Source organism: Pleurodeles waltl, chromosome 3_1 (assembly GCF_031143425.1).
Source record: "Pleurodeles waltl isolate 20211129_DDA chromosome 3_1, aPleWal1.hap1.20221129, whole genome shotgun sequence".
In the NCBI taxonomy this organism is placed as follows: domain Eukaryota; kingdom Metazoa; phylum Chordata; class Amphibia; order Caudata; family Salamandridae; genus Pleurodeles; species Pleurodeles waltl.
This window is the reverse complement of record NC_090440.1, coordinates 1,221,958,930-1,221,972,574: the sequence shown is the minus strand read 5'-3', so window position 1 is coordinate 1,221,972,574 and position 13,645 is coordinate 1,221,958,930.

Below are 13,645 nucleotides of genomic sequence, written 5' to 3'. Positions count from 1 at the left end.
CTCCTAGGTAGCCAAACCCTCTTTTCTGGCTATTTAGGGTCTCTGTGGAAACTTTAGATAACGAATGCATGAGCTCAGCCGAGTTCCTCTGCATCTCTCTCTTCACCTTCTGATAAGGAAACGACCGCTGACCGCGCTGGAAGCCTGCAAACCTGCAACATAGTAGCAAAGACGACTACTGCAACTCTGTAACGCTGATCCTGCCGCCTTCTCGACTGTTTTCCTGCTTGTGCATGCTGTGGGGGTAGTCTGCCTCCTCTCTGCACCAGAAGCTCCGAAGAAATCTCCCGTGGGTCGACGGAATCTTCCCCCTGCAACCGCAGGCACCAAAAAGCTGCATCACCGGTCCCTTGGGTCTCCTCTCAGCACGACGAGCGAGGTCCCTCGAATCCAGCGACTCTGTCCAAGTGACCCCCACAGTCCAGTGACTCTTCAGCCCAAGTTTGATGGAGGTAAGTCCTTGCCTCACCTCGCTGGGCTGCATTGCTGGGAACCGCGACTTTGCAGCTACTCCGGCCCCTGTGCACTTCCGGCGGAAATCCTTTGTGCACAGCCAAGCCTGGGTCCACGGCACTCTAACCTGCATTGCACGACTTTCTAAGTTGGTCTCCGGCGACGTGGGACTCCTTTGTGCAACTTCGGCGAGCACCGTTTCACGCATCCTCGTAGTGCCTGTTTCTGGCACTTCTCCGGGTGCTACCTGCTTCAGTGAGGGCTCTTTGTCTTGCTCGACGTCCCCTCTCTCTGCAGGTCCAATTTGCGACCTCCTGGTCCCTCCTGGGCCCCAGCAGCGTCCAAAAACGCCAAACGCACGATTTGCGTGTAGCAAGGCTTGTTGGCGTCCTTTCGGCGGGAAAACACTTCTGCACGACTCTCCAAGGCGAGAGGGATCCGTCCACCAAAGGGGAAGTCTCTAGCCCTTTTCGTTCCTGCAGAAACCTCAGCTTCTTCTGTCCAGTCGAAGCTTCTTTGCACCCGCAGCTGGCATTTCCTGGGCATCTGCCCATCTCCGACTTGCTTGTGACTTTTGGACTTGGTCCCCTTGCTCCACAGGTACCCTAGATTGGAAATCCACAGTTGTTGCATTGCTGGTTTGTGTCTTTCCTGCATTATTCCTCTAACACGACTCTTTTGTCCTTAGGGGAACTTTAGTGCACTTTGCACTCACTTTTCAGGGTCTTGGGGAGGGTTATTTTGCTAACTCTCACTATTGTCTAATAGTCCCAGCGACCCTCTACAAGGTCACATAGGTTTGGGGTCCATTCGTGGTTCGCATTCCACTTTTGGAGTATATGGTTTGTTTTGCCCCTATCCCTATGTTTCCCCATTGCATCCTATTGTAACTATACATTGTTTGCACTGTTTTCTAAGACTATACTGCATATTTTTGCTATTGTGTATATATATCTTGTGTATATTTCCTATCCTCTCACTGAGGGTACACTCTAAGATACTTTGGCATATTGTCATAAAAATAAAGTACCTTTATTTTTTGTATAACTGTGTATTGTGTTTTCTTATGATATTGTGCATATGACACTAAGTGGTACTGTAGTAGCTTCACACGTCTCCTAGTTCAGCCTAAGCTGCTCTGCTAAGCTACCATTATCTATCAGCCTAAGCTGCTAGACACCCTATACACTAATAAGGGATAACTGGGCCTGGTGCAAGGTGCAAGTACCCCTTGGTACTCACTACAAGCCAGTCCAGCCTCCTACAAGCAACTCAACCCCTTTCTCTTCAATGCTAGGCCTATCCTTGCTGCTGGAGCCATGGTGTTTCCGAACTGGTACTCACACTAGATGCCCTGGATCATGGGGGCCTGGGGGGGATGTGACTTATGCCCCATTGCTCTTACTGTCTTTGCCTGGTGGCCTGTCTTCCACACTTTGCACCCCAGGAGAGTGACTTCTCAGGTGGGATCTGGGCATGCTGATCTCCAGGGGAAGCGAACGGACAAGTTGGACCCGGTTGGTCGATTATTGTGGTTCGTTTTTGTATTTGGACACTACTAGCACAGTCCTATCCAGGTGCCTCGCCAGACACACACATTATCAAGCAAGGGCCATATGCACTGCTTATTCCACTCCTCAGTGGGTGGGGCGCGCTCACCTTTGGCCCGCTGTATTGCTTAGTGGAGAATGCCTTGGGGAGGAATGTTTGGGAAAGAATGGACTGTCATCCCTCTTTTTTCACCCTATCTGCCCTACATACCTGCCACCCCACCTTACTGACCCCCTTCCACACCCTCTTGTGACATATGATAATACCAAAAGACTCTAAACTCTTATCCCTTAATGTCTGAAGCCTAAACTCTGAGCAAGCACGGGCAGATTTGGATTGCAACATGACCTAGACGTGGTCTTTCTCCAGGACACCCACCTTATTGGGGTGGACTGGCACCGAATGACACACCCAAAATATCTACTGCGCCAATCGGCCTTTACAGACACCAAATCACAGGGGGTGGGCATCCTACATAAATTGGGCTGCAGCTGTTCTATTTCTAAAATAGTAAGGGACAAGGAGGGGGACTTCTTAAAGTTTTATATGCTGAGAGGCAGGCAGGTGGTCATGTAGCCTCCTTAACATCTACACACCAAACTCAGCACAGGACTCCTACCTTAGGAGAGTGCTGCAAGAACAACTAGAGGAGATACAGGGTGACATATTAGTCCCTGGCGACTTTAATTTGGTCTGGGACCCTGAGATGGATAGCAATACTAAAATACCAAAGTACGGGGGCAATGTGTGCTCAATTGAAGAGGGATATCACTGATCGCTCCGGTGGATGTGTGGCGCTATAAACACTTGACGCAAGCTACTACCCACTTACTCTCAGGTGCACATCTCATATTCACTCATTGACCTTTGTTTAAGACCCTCTCGCTCCTACCAAATTTGACCGAGACCAAAATCTCTGATATCTCAATCTCTGACCATGTCCACGTAGAAATATTCTGGTCTGATGCCTCCCTCATTGGCACCTGTCTCCCTAGATATTACGAGACATAGTAGATGTTGCGGATATACGATAGGAGATTGTAGACTATTTCTCCCTTAACACCACACTGGACATCTCCTTACACATCCTATGGGTGATCTCTTCCATAGTCGTAGCTAGGGGGAGAGAGGCTCAGCTGGTAGAGGCTAACTTAACAACAAAGCTCCAGGATCTGGAGCAGCAGGATAAGATAGCCCACTCACATCGGAACAAACACCAGCTTGCCTTACTCAGAGGACATTTGAGAGCTTATAGGACCAATATGGCCAAATGAGCCCTTTTTGCCCTATAGCAAAAGTATTATGAGGGAGGCAATAAAGTGGGCACAGTCCCAGCTCGTAGACTTTGTCACATGCTTACTCAGGTGCACAGAATGATACTCCACAACAGGGATCAGGGTGGGTGACTACCAAACGAGACAAACAACGGTCATTCTGAGAATATTATCAGGTGCTGTAGCAGAGCAACAATATTTCTCCTAAGCAGATAAAGACTTACGTACAATCCTGCGAATGGGACCCATTTCCCTCCCAACAAGCGGAACTTCTCAAAGCTCCCATTACCCTAGAAGACCACTGTATGGCTGTGCGAGCATTACCTTTGGGGAAACCCTTAAGCACAGATAGACTACCTGTCAGTTTTTACCACCTGTTTCTTCTTGACCTACAGACCCACCTCTTCCAACTTTTCAACTCTTTTATGCTGGAAACTGGGCTCATGCCCTCCATGATGGCTCTGGAGATAACCCTCATAATCAAACCAGGTAAAAACCCAGCCCTTTGCTCATCTTACCGTCCCATGCCTCTGCTTAATACCACTGCTAAACTGTTCACTAAGATATTGGCTGCCAGGCTAGAACAGTGTGTCCTGGTCCAAATCACGTCTTAAACTTGACTATACCTGGCTAGGGCCCTCCCACTTTATGGAACCTGTCACCATTCCAGTGGGCACCAGACATGATTAGATACCTGGGTCTCAATATCATTGCAACCTTTCCCACTTGGGCACAAGCGAACTGGCCACAACTTCATTGTGCTATCTAGGCAGATTTCAGAGGCTGTAAGCCCCAACACATCTCATGTCACAAAGATAAATGTACTCCCCAAGAACTTTATCTATTTCAGACATTGCCCACCTCCATCACACAAGGCAATATCCAATAGCCACTGCGCAATGTCTGCTCCTTTATTTGGAGCGGGAGACACCCAAGGATATCCAATGCATTAATGATGCAGCCTTGCGTCTGAGGTGAACTACCCTGCCCCAATCTCCTTGAATATTACTGGGATGCCTACCTGCAATACATCTCAAAATGGGTAGTACATGCTAGCGAAAAACATTGGGTCCATATGTATCGAAGGTGGCCTCTAGGCTCCTGTGGGATCTAGCTTGGCTGCCTAAACATGCATGACCATACAATGCCTACCTCACCACTCTCACAAAAACAATACTTGACATCTGGGACACGTTAGCTCTCAAAAGAGTACAACCTGTCCCTCCCCTAATACCTCTATTGCGCACAACCATGACTTTGCCCCAGCACTTTCACCCCAATCTTTTGCTACCTGGAGGGAGGGTGAGTGTAGAACATTGCAAGACCTATTTGTTGGGACCTCGATGAAATCATTTGACCAATGCAAACTGGATTACCACCTTATGGATAAAGTAAAACTACAATACTGTCAGTTATGACATTGGGCATTGCACCCAACGGTCTATCCCATGGCCATTCACCCCTACACACCATTTGAACAGTTAGTACGGTCATATGCTGGGTCTTGGGACCTTATCTCTAACACATATCACAAAAAACAATGAGAGACCCTATGGTGTGACATACGTAAAATGTATCCAATGATGTGGAATTCCCATACTCTGACTCCAAGGACATTTGTTTGGGGTCAAGGACAATAGGTTTTCATGTTTATTTTGTCCTTGGGACAAGTAGGTCCTACGCCATGCAGCACACACCATTTGGCTGTCAATTTATAGTACCACATTATGAATCAGAGAAGGGCATTGTCTGCAGCCAAACTAATGTTTGTGTCCATAAATGTTGTTCTAAATTGTATTTATGGTTCAGTACTGCAAGGCCTTTATTATTAGGGTGAGCACTTTAAGCAAATGTTGTTAGCTTAGATTGCAGTGCTGACAGTGGTCCCTCAATAAAAATGTGTACACAAGTTTGGAACGTTTAGCAATATAAGGCTACGGAGTAGATGCAAATACTTGCAAAGCTTGAAAGCAAGATTAACAAATCTTGCTTTTCATATTGAATGTTCACAAAAAATGCAACTAGATTTTTTTTTTGCTCAACTACTATTACATTTTAGCTATCATTTCTTTGAAGCATCATCCAGTAAAATGTGTTGGTGCTTGCTAAACATACTCATAACTGAAAATCAGTGCAACCAGTTTCAATAAGATTATCTCAAACATGAAAGTAAACAATCACTGGCAAAGCTAATAGGTCCGACATTGAAGAACAGCCTTTTGCGCTTGTCAATGTGTAAAATATTTTGGCACGGTTTTTGTAAAACTTTATTGTTGTGGAAGCTGCCAGACCCTCACCGTTTTATCAAACATTGGCAGAAGGCAATAATATTGTTTTGGTCTCAAAAAGCACATATTGCCACAGTAGTCCCTGACAACTTTGTGTGCTGATATGCTCCTTGTGAAAGAGCAGAATGCTCTCACTCAAGGTGAAGCCAGTCTAAAGATAGACAGAATGTTAATACTAACAAAATGTCTTGGTTACCTCAAGACCTAATTAGGAGCCCAATTCTCAAATAAAGTCACAAAAGTGCCCCATGGTATATGCCCTTGCATTAGTGCAAATTTACAGTTGACAGCTTTCATAGTGTAGGAGGCTGGCCAGGTTTGTAGTGGGTACCTACAGTACTTACACCTTATACCAGGTCCGGTTACCCCTTACTAGTCAAATGTAAGCAGTGTTATAGCAGCTTAGGCTGTCTAGAGGTAGCTGTAGCAGTGCAGCTTGGGCTGAACTAGGAGACATGCAAAGCTCCTGCAATACCACTATAGTTACACAGTACTTATGCACAATAAAAGACAATACTCAGTGTTACCAAAAATAAAGGTAGTTTATTTGGGTGACACAAGGCCAAAAATATCTTAGAGGCAATACTCCTTCTGGAGGTAAGTATTATGCACAATATATACACTAGTAACCAAAATCAGGTAAGTAAACAGTCATAGAATAGTGGCAACAGTACAAAATACAATAGATTGCAATGGGCCTAAGGGCAACACAAACCATATACTAAAATAGTGGAATGCAAATCACGAATTGCCCCTAAGCAAGAGTAGTGTGTAGTGGGGCGCTGGGAGTGTAGAAAACACCAAAGGTATGTAAAATACCCCACCCCAGAGCCCAGGAAAGCAGGAGTAAAGTACAGCAAGTTTCCTCAGGACACACTACAAGTCGTGATAAGAGATTCTGCAAGAACCAAGCAAGACTGCAAGCAACAACCAATGGATTCCTGGACCTGAAGACCTGTGGAGAGAGGAGACCAAGTCCAGAAGTCAAAGAAGAGCCCAGGAAGGACAGGAGCCCCTGCCAACCTAGAATATGGTGCTAAAGTGGATTCTCCAGTAAGAAGAAAAGTACAGAAGAGCACCAAAGAAGATGGCTGTGGGTTCCTGCTTGGTGTAGGTGATGTCCCACGTCGAGTTGTTGGATGCAGGCTGTTTACGTCGCTGGATTCTGCCAACAAGCCTTGGTTTATGCAAGTAGGCGGTTTGCGTCAAAATGGAGCTGCGTGGACCCAGGAGGGACTTGGGGGTTTCAACTCAAACTGAGAAGACAGAGGGGGCTCCCAGCACTTCAGAGAGCCCATGGAAGACCAGGCAGCACCCACGGGTGAAATGTAGTAGTGTTCTAGCAGCTTAGGCTGACAGAGGTAGCTACAGCAGAACAGCTAAGGCTGAACTAAGAGACATGCAAAGCTCCTGCAATACCACTTTTTTTTTTCTTCAAAAATCTGTTTATTATTATTTTCAGCGTATTGTACATTTTAACTAACATCAACTGTAGGATAACAAATTTGTGCAATTACTAGATAATTGTATACGCACAACGGAAGAAGGTGAGCGTCAAACCAGCTGATAACTAGACCTCCAGTTAGAGTATTTAACCACAGTTTGCCCGAACTCACATAACTCAGGATTAACGGGCATACAAAGTCTAAAGAGAAGATACATAGATTAGAGTCCTGAAGCCTACAAACAATTTGAAGAGCGACAAATATCTCCATATCTCTTTAAACCATACCTAAGGATCAGTGTGTTCGTACAATGTTTTGCTGGCAGGTATATAACTTAAGCAAATCACAGATAACAATAAGAACATGAACAACAGTTCATATAATAAACAGTATTTATACAGTCAATAGATTGTGATTATGATTAAAGCGTTCCTCCGTAGGTGGGCGAACCTCCCTGTACTATCCATTCGCACCAGTATAGAACAGGAGTACATGCAAGCCACAAACACCTGCCGCCCTGATAACATCTAGCCCCGTCCCTAAAACTGAAACTGGACCAGCCACCCAGGCACCAGCACCTCCCTCCTCACGTTCCCGCGCCGGGAGCAGATGCGTGTCCACCTCAGCAGTTAGACTGATTCCTCCGCATCGGGGCCCTGTCCCATACCCCATAGACATGACAACATCTCTTTCCAGCTGTCCGATTACGGATACTTGCGCAGCCCCAGCGCGTCTTCTCTTCCAAAAGCCACTCCCTCCGCATTTGCCCACACCTCAAATGAATATTTCCAGGCATGCTCAGCTGGTGGGTCGGCTGATTTCCACCTACGGGTTATCAGCCGCTTAGCCGTTATCAGGCCCCGATCCAGAAATCGCACCGCAGCTCTATGCCGCGTGCCCCTGGGAGAGAGGCCCAGCACACAAACCTCCCAGGTGAATGGAACCGAACGCAACGTGCACTCTGATAGGCAGCCTACCACTGCCCTCCATAAGCGATGCAAGGATGGGCAGGACAATAGCATGTGTATCATGTCTACATCTATTGAAGAACAACAGGGACAGGCTGCATCTTGACGAGCAACATTTCTGTTCAATCAGGCTGGAGTAAGGTAGGCCCTGTGAATGATATAGAATTGGATCAAGCGAAATCTAAAGTTGCGCGGTACATTAACGTGGCCGGAGAGAGCTGATTTCCACTGCGCATCTGTGACTGAAATGGTCGCATCCCTGTCCCAGGCCGCAGGCAGTGCATCACATTCTAGGGCTGTGTGTATGCTCAACGCGTCAGTGAACCATCTAATCAGATGCCGTCCTTGCCCCATCACCTGTATGTACTGTACCAGCAAATGCGTGGAAGGGGCTACTGACACGTCACCCCACCTAGATGTTAAGGACCTCAACAGTAATTTATATAACAGAAACTGTCCTGCAGGCAGCCCCGACTCCTGAACCAGTGTAGGTAACAGAATCAGCTTACCCTCATCATAGAGGTCACCCAGTGTATATAACCCAGCCGCATGCCACGCACGTAGCTCAAAACCTGACGTAATCTTAGGGCCACGAGGAGTACCTAGCAACGCCAAGGCTGGAGCAAATGGCACTTCCCCCCCCGGTAAGGCGCAGGGACCTACGATAACAGCTATAAGCCACCTTAAGGAATATTTATCCCGGCAATGCCACACATGCGAGTGGGTGAAATAGGTGTGACACTTGAGGGCCTTCCTTGGTCGCTGTGTCTGTGAGATGAAGACCCGCCAGCCACTTGGACACCCACTGGAGTTGAGAGGCCAGATAGTAGTGCTCCAGATTAGGGACCGCCAGGCCACCTCTCTCCAGCGGCAAATACAGTTTTTTCAGCGCGACTCTGCAGCGACCCCCATTCCAAATGAATTCCTGCAACGTAGACTCCAGACTCCTGAAGAAGCTGGGGGGGATATAGTGCGGGAGGTTAGAAAAGTAATATAATAGGCGCAGTAAGACTATCATTTTTAGCAGCGCTATCCTACCTGCCACCGACAGCGGCAGCGTCTGCCAAATAGCCATCTATGATTTGATCGAAGACACAGCTTTCTTAAGATTCCCATCAACTAGGTGTCCCTCACGGTGATAAATACGGATGCCTAGGTACCTGAATGCGTGTGGCTGCCATGGGACAATGCTCCCAGCAAGAAAAAGCTCTGGGTTCGAAAGCATAGAGTCAAAAGGGAAGAGGCATTATTTAGACAAATTGACCTTGAGGCCAGATAATGAAGCAAATTGTTGCAACAGGGTCCCATCCTCTGAGGGAATTCGCGTAATATCCCTAAAATACAACAAAAGTTCATCAGCGTACAGCGATGCCACGTGCATGCCGTACCCCAGGGTAATACCCCAACCAGAACCCCTGTTGCGCAAAACCGCCGCCAGTGGCTCCATGGCAAGGGAAAACAGTGGCAAGGAAAGGGGGCAACCTTGCCTAGTACCTCTGCACACATTAACTGACTCTGCTATAATGCCCCCCATCTTCACCCAGACCTGAGGATTAGTGTATAGCAACTTAACCATCCGAGTAAAGTGGGGTCCAATGCCAAACCGCCGCAAGACCCTGAAAAGATAGGGCCACTCTAAGGAATCAAAGGCCTTCTCCAGGTCGAGGACAAGACATCCCGCCCGTGGCCAGTCCCGTCTCGCATAGTCCATGAAACAGCCGCCTGATGTTGTGCGACGTATCCCTCGCCGGCACAAACCCGTTTTGATCCGGGTGTACCAATCCGGGTGATATAGGCGGAAGACGCATTGTTGTGTTTTTGCCAGGATTTTATAGTCCGCGTTGAGCATTGCTAGCGTTCGGTACGAGCCCAACTCTACCTTGTCCTTGCCAGGCTTGGGAAGGGATACAAGCAGCACCTCCCTCAGAGATGTCGTCAAGCATCCTCTCCGTACTGCCTCCTCATAAACACGGAGTAGCTTGGGTGCAAGAATTTAAGTAAATGCCTTGTAAAAGTCAGCCGGCAGACCATCCGGGCCGGCGTCTTGCCAGATGCCAGTTCACGAATACTGGCCTGTATCTCAGCGAGATCAAGAGGCTCCTCCAGTGCATTCCCCTGGTCCGCTGTCGGACATGGGAGTTCCACACTAGCAAGAAACTCATTACAAGATCCTTCAGGAGAAGTCACCATTGAGGCATACAGTGCCTGGTAATGCTGCGTAAACGCAGAATGTATTTCCCCAGGCGTATGCAACAGACAACCAGACTACGAACGGACCTCCTTAAGGGGCCATGGTCGCAATCACCTCTGACCAGCCAGGCCAGAGGTTTGCCTGACTTGTCTGCTGAAGCATGTGTTCTCGCTGAGTGCTCAGCATAATTCAGACGACACAGCCGTTCAAGTAGGGACAAACGCTCAGCACAAGCCTTGGATAACAAGGCCGCCTCTGTTGGGCTCTGAGCAGCTTCCCTCTCCGGACGCAGCGAGTCTCGCTGTATACGAGCTAGGTCATGTTCAATCGAGCAGCGCAAATTCCACTGAGTCCCCATACAGTGACCTCAGATGAAGACCTTAAAGGCATCCCACTCCAGCAGGCCCGTTGAGGCAGCACCATCATTATGCAAAAGAAATTCAGGGATCGCCGCATCCAGCGATGCTTGAAAAGCAGCATCCTCCAAGAGTTCAGGTCTGAGTTTCCAGGTAGGAACAGCTGAGGGGGAGAGATCCCAACCGAAACGCACAATCTGTGGGTTGTGATCTGAGTGCGTGCGTCCCAAGTAATCTACGCCTACGACTGCAGAGGCCAAGTTCCGCGTGCAGAGCATTCTATCTAGTCGTACATGCAGGGAATGCGGGGCAGAATAATACGAGTAAACTCTGTCTGCAGCATTCCGCTGCAGCCGTATATCTATCAGGTGCCAATGTTGTGTCCAATTTACCAACCCACGTGCAGCTGCCACAGCAGGGGACGTAGGCAATGGGAGGAAGGAACGATCTAAGTCAATATCTAGCACACTGTTAAAGTCCCCTCCCAGTAACCAGGGGTAGTCACTCCAACCTGCTGAGTGGTGGGACAGATTGTGCAGAAAGGAAGTCTGATCTACATTTGGGGCGTATATAGAGCCCAGCACTATGGCCCGGCCGCAAGCCGTCCACGGACCAGGGCGAATCTCCCTTGCGAATCTATGATCTGCTCCTCTGCTACAAAGGGGACACCCGCTTTAATCCAGATCAGGGCACCCCTAGCATAACTGCAGTGACCTGTTGCATATAGCTGCCCTCTCCAGCGCCACTGCAAGCGAGGGAGCTCTGAAAGCGCCAAATGGGTCTCCTGCAAAAAAGCGAGGTGGACTGAGTGCCTTTTAGGATATGAGTATATGCAGTACCTGCGCCTAGGCATGTGTATGCTGCGCACATTCCAAGTGATCGCGATATATGGCTTCATGGCGGCATCAGTGTGGCCCGCCCGCCCACCGCCCGTCCCGCCCTTAACCATAATGCTGCGCTTGCAGTAGCAGATTCCCTGCACCCGGTCAGACGCCCTGTATTTAGCCTCCAACAAAACCAATACCATCAGAGCAGATAAACAACCGGTCTCTGCCCAAACCCAACAACTTGGACATTCAACAACATAATCACACATTCTAATTCTCCGTTAACAGACAAGTGGGGTAGGCCAAATCACACAAGGAAGCAAGCACTCACTAAGCCAGTCAACCTGGCTAGAGTGGATAACGGAGGGGGGGGGGCGAGCAGCTAACCACAGTTTTAAACAGCAATCAGGGACAGCTACAGTACCAGCAACAACCTGCTCGATCTACCCATAAGAGTTTCCCATGCCTGGCAGTCGGGCCAACTATCGGCACATATTGAGTAATATATCAACTCTGTAGTCCAGGCGTCCCATTTGCTCCAAGCAGAAGGTTACAGCATTGCCGGGCCATCCAAATAGGCCCCTGCAGGGCCTAGAAAAGTTTGTCCTCAGTGGCAGGTGTTACAGACGGGCACTCCGGAAAGCCCAACTCCGAGAGCCGATCCGGCATGGCAGGTTGGTCACTGGGAGGCTGCGAAATTTCAGTTTCCGATTCCGCCACCGCCGGAGAAGCACTGATAGCCGCAGCCGATTGTATCGCCTCACGCCACTCCTGTATGAGCTGTTCCAAGTCAGGAGCATGGGTCGCGGCCTCCGTGGCCTCACCACCTCCCTTACGGCCACGTCTCGCCCGACTGCGTCTGCTCTTCGATGAGGGTGGGTTCCTCTCCACTTCACGGCCCAAAACGCGCTCCGTTGACTCCAGCCACTCCCACGCCGCTTCTGGCGTGGTGAAGAAGTGAGATTTATTCTCAGCCACGATGCGGAGTTTGGCGGGGAATAGTAGAGAGTATTCCAGGCTCAGGGCTCGGAGTCTACGCTTCAAGGGCAAGTAGGAGGCCCGGTCCTTTTGTACCGCCAGAGTATAGTCCAGAAACAGCATTATTTGTGCATCGTCCACTCGAGGCAGAGGGGAGGATCTCATAGTTTTGAGTATAATATCTCGATCCGCATAGTGGAGCAAGCGAATTATAAAGGGACGAGGGCCGCTTCCCGGAGGCCTTGGCCGCGTGGGAATTCGATGAGCCCGCTCCACCAAAAAAAAGGGGGTTAGTGTACCAGCAGGTACCAGTCCCCGAAGCCAGCTCTCAGAGTATGCCACCGCATCGTGGCCCTCCGCGCCTTCCGGTAATCCAATCCCCCATCGTAGACTCCAAGCGAGATGTCACCGGTGTCAGCTCATCCACTCGCGCCTTTATCATACCTGTTTTATCTGCCAGATTGCGGTGGTCAGCGTGTAGCAAGACAAGATCGCTGGTTACCTTGTCGATCTTAGCTTCCAAAGATGTGCGAGCCTGCTCCAGCGAGTCGCTGATGCGTTCCACCACAGCCAGCACAGCATCTAACTTCTGGCTGTCTTGCGCCGCAGCGTCCTGCAACCTCCCAGCTCCCCGCCATGATCAGGGCCAATGTGGACTCCAGCCAGCGCCACTCCGCTCACCAGCCGACACACCACCAGCTCCGGCAGTCTACAGCCCCCCGGCGCACCCAACTTGCGCGGGAAGACCAGGCCAGGAGACCGTTGCAACCAATGCGACAATCATGCGGCAAAGTGGGCCCTCCAGGTCCGCCTCTAGCTCCTCGCAGTCAGCCACCACACTGGCTTGATTCCTCAGCACCGGGTACCGGGGGGACCGATTCCCCACCGCCAACTTCGTAGCCGGCAATAAATCCACCACCCAGTCACTTCTGATCGGACCAGCACCTCACCAGATCTCCGAACAGGGCTGGGCCTGCTTGCTTGCGCCCCCAGGAAGGCGCTGCGCAGCAGCACGAGCAGCCCAGCCCACAATTGCTCCGCTGCCTTACTCCTGCCGCCCACTTCTAGACCACTGGGCAGCAACTTCAAGCCTCTAAGGCCTCAGTCAAACCCTGCAGTCAGGGGCAAGCCAGCAATCCAGGCCACGCGGTCGGCGTGCCCGCCCCCCCCAGCGCCTAAGCGCCCCGTGCGGGAGGCCGGCGCCCCCACCGTACGCCTGTAATTTCCTCGGGCTTCTCTTCTCCTCCAATGGGGCACTGTCTCTCCAGGGGCCCCCCCTCCAGGCAGGCTCCTGCGGCCAGGCCCTACTGTGCC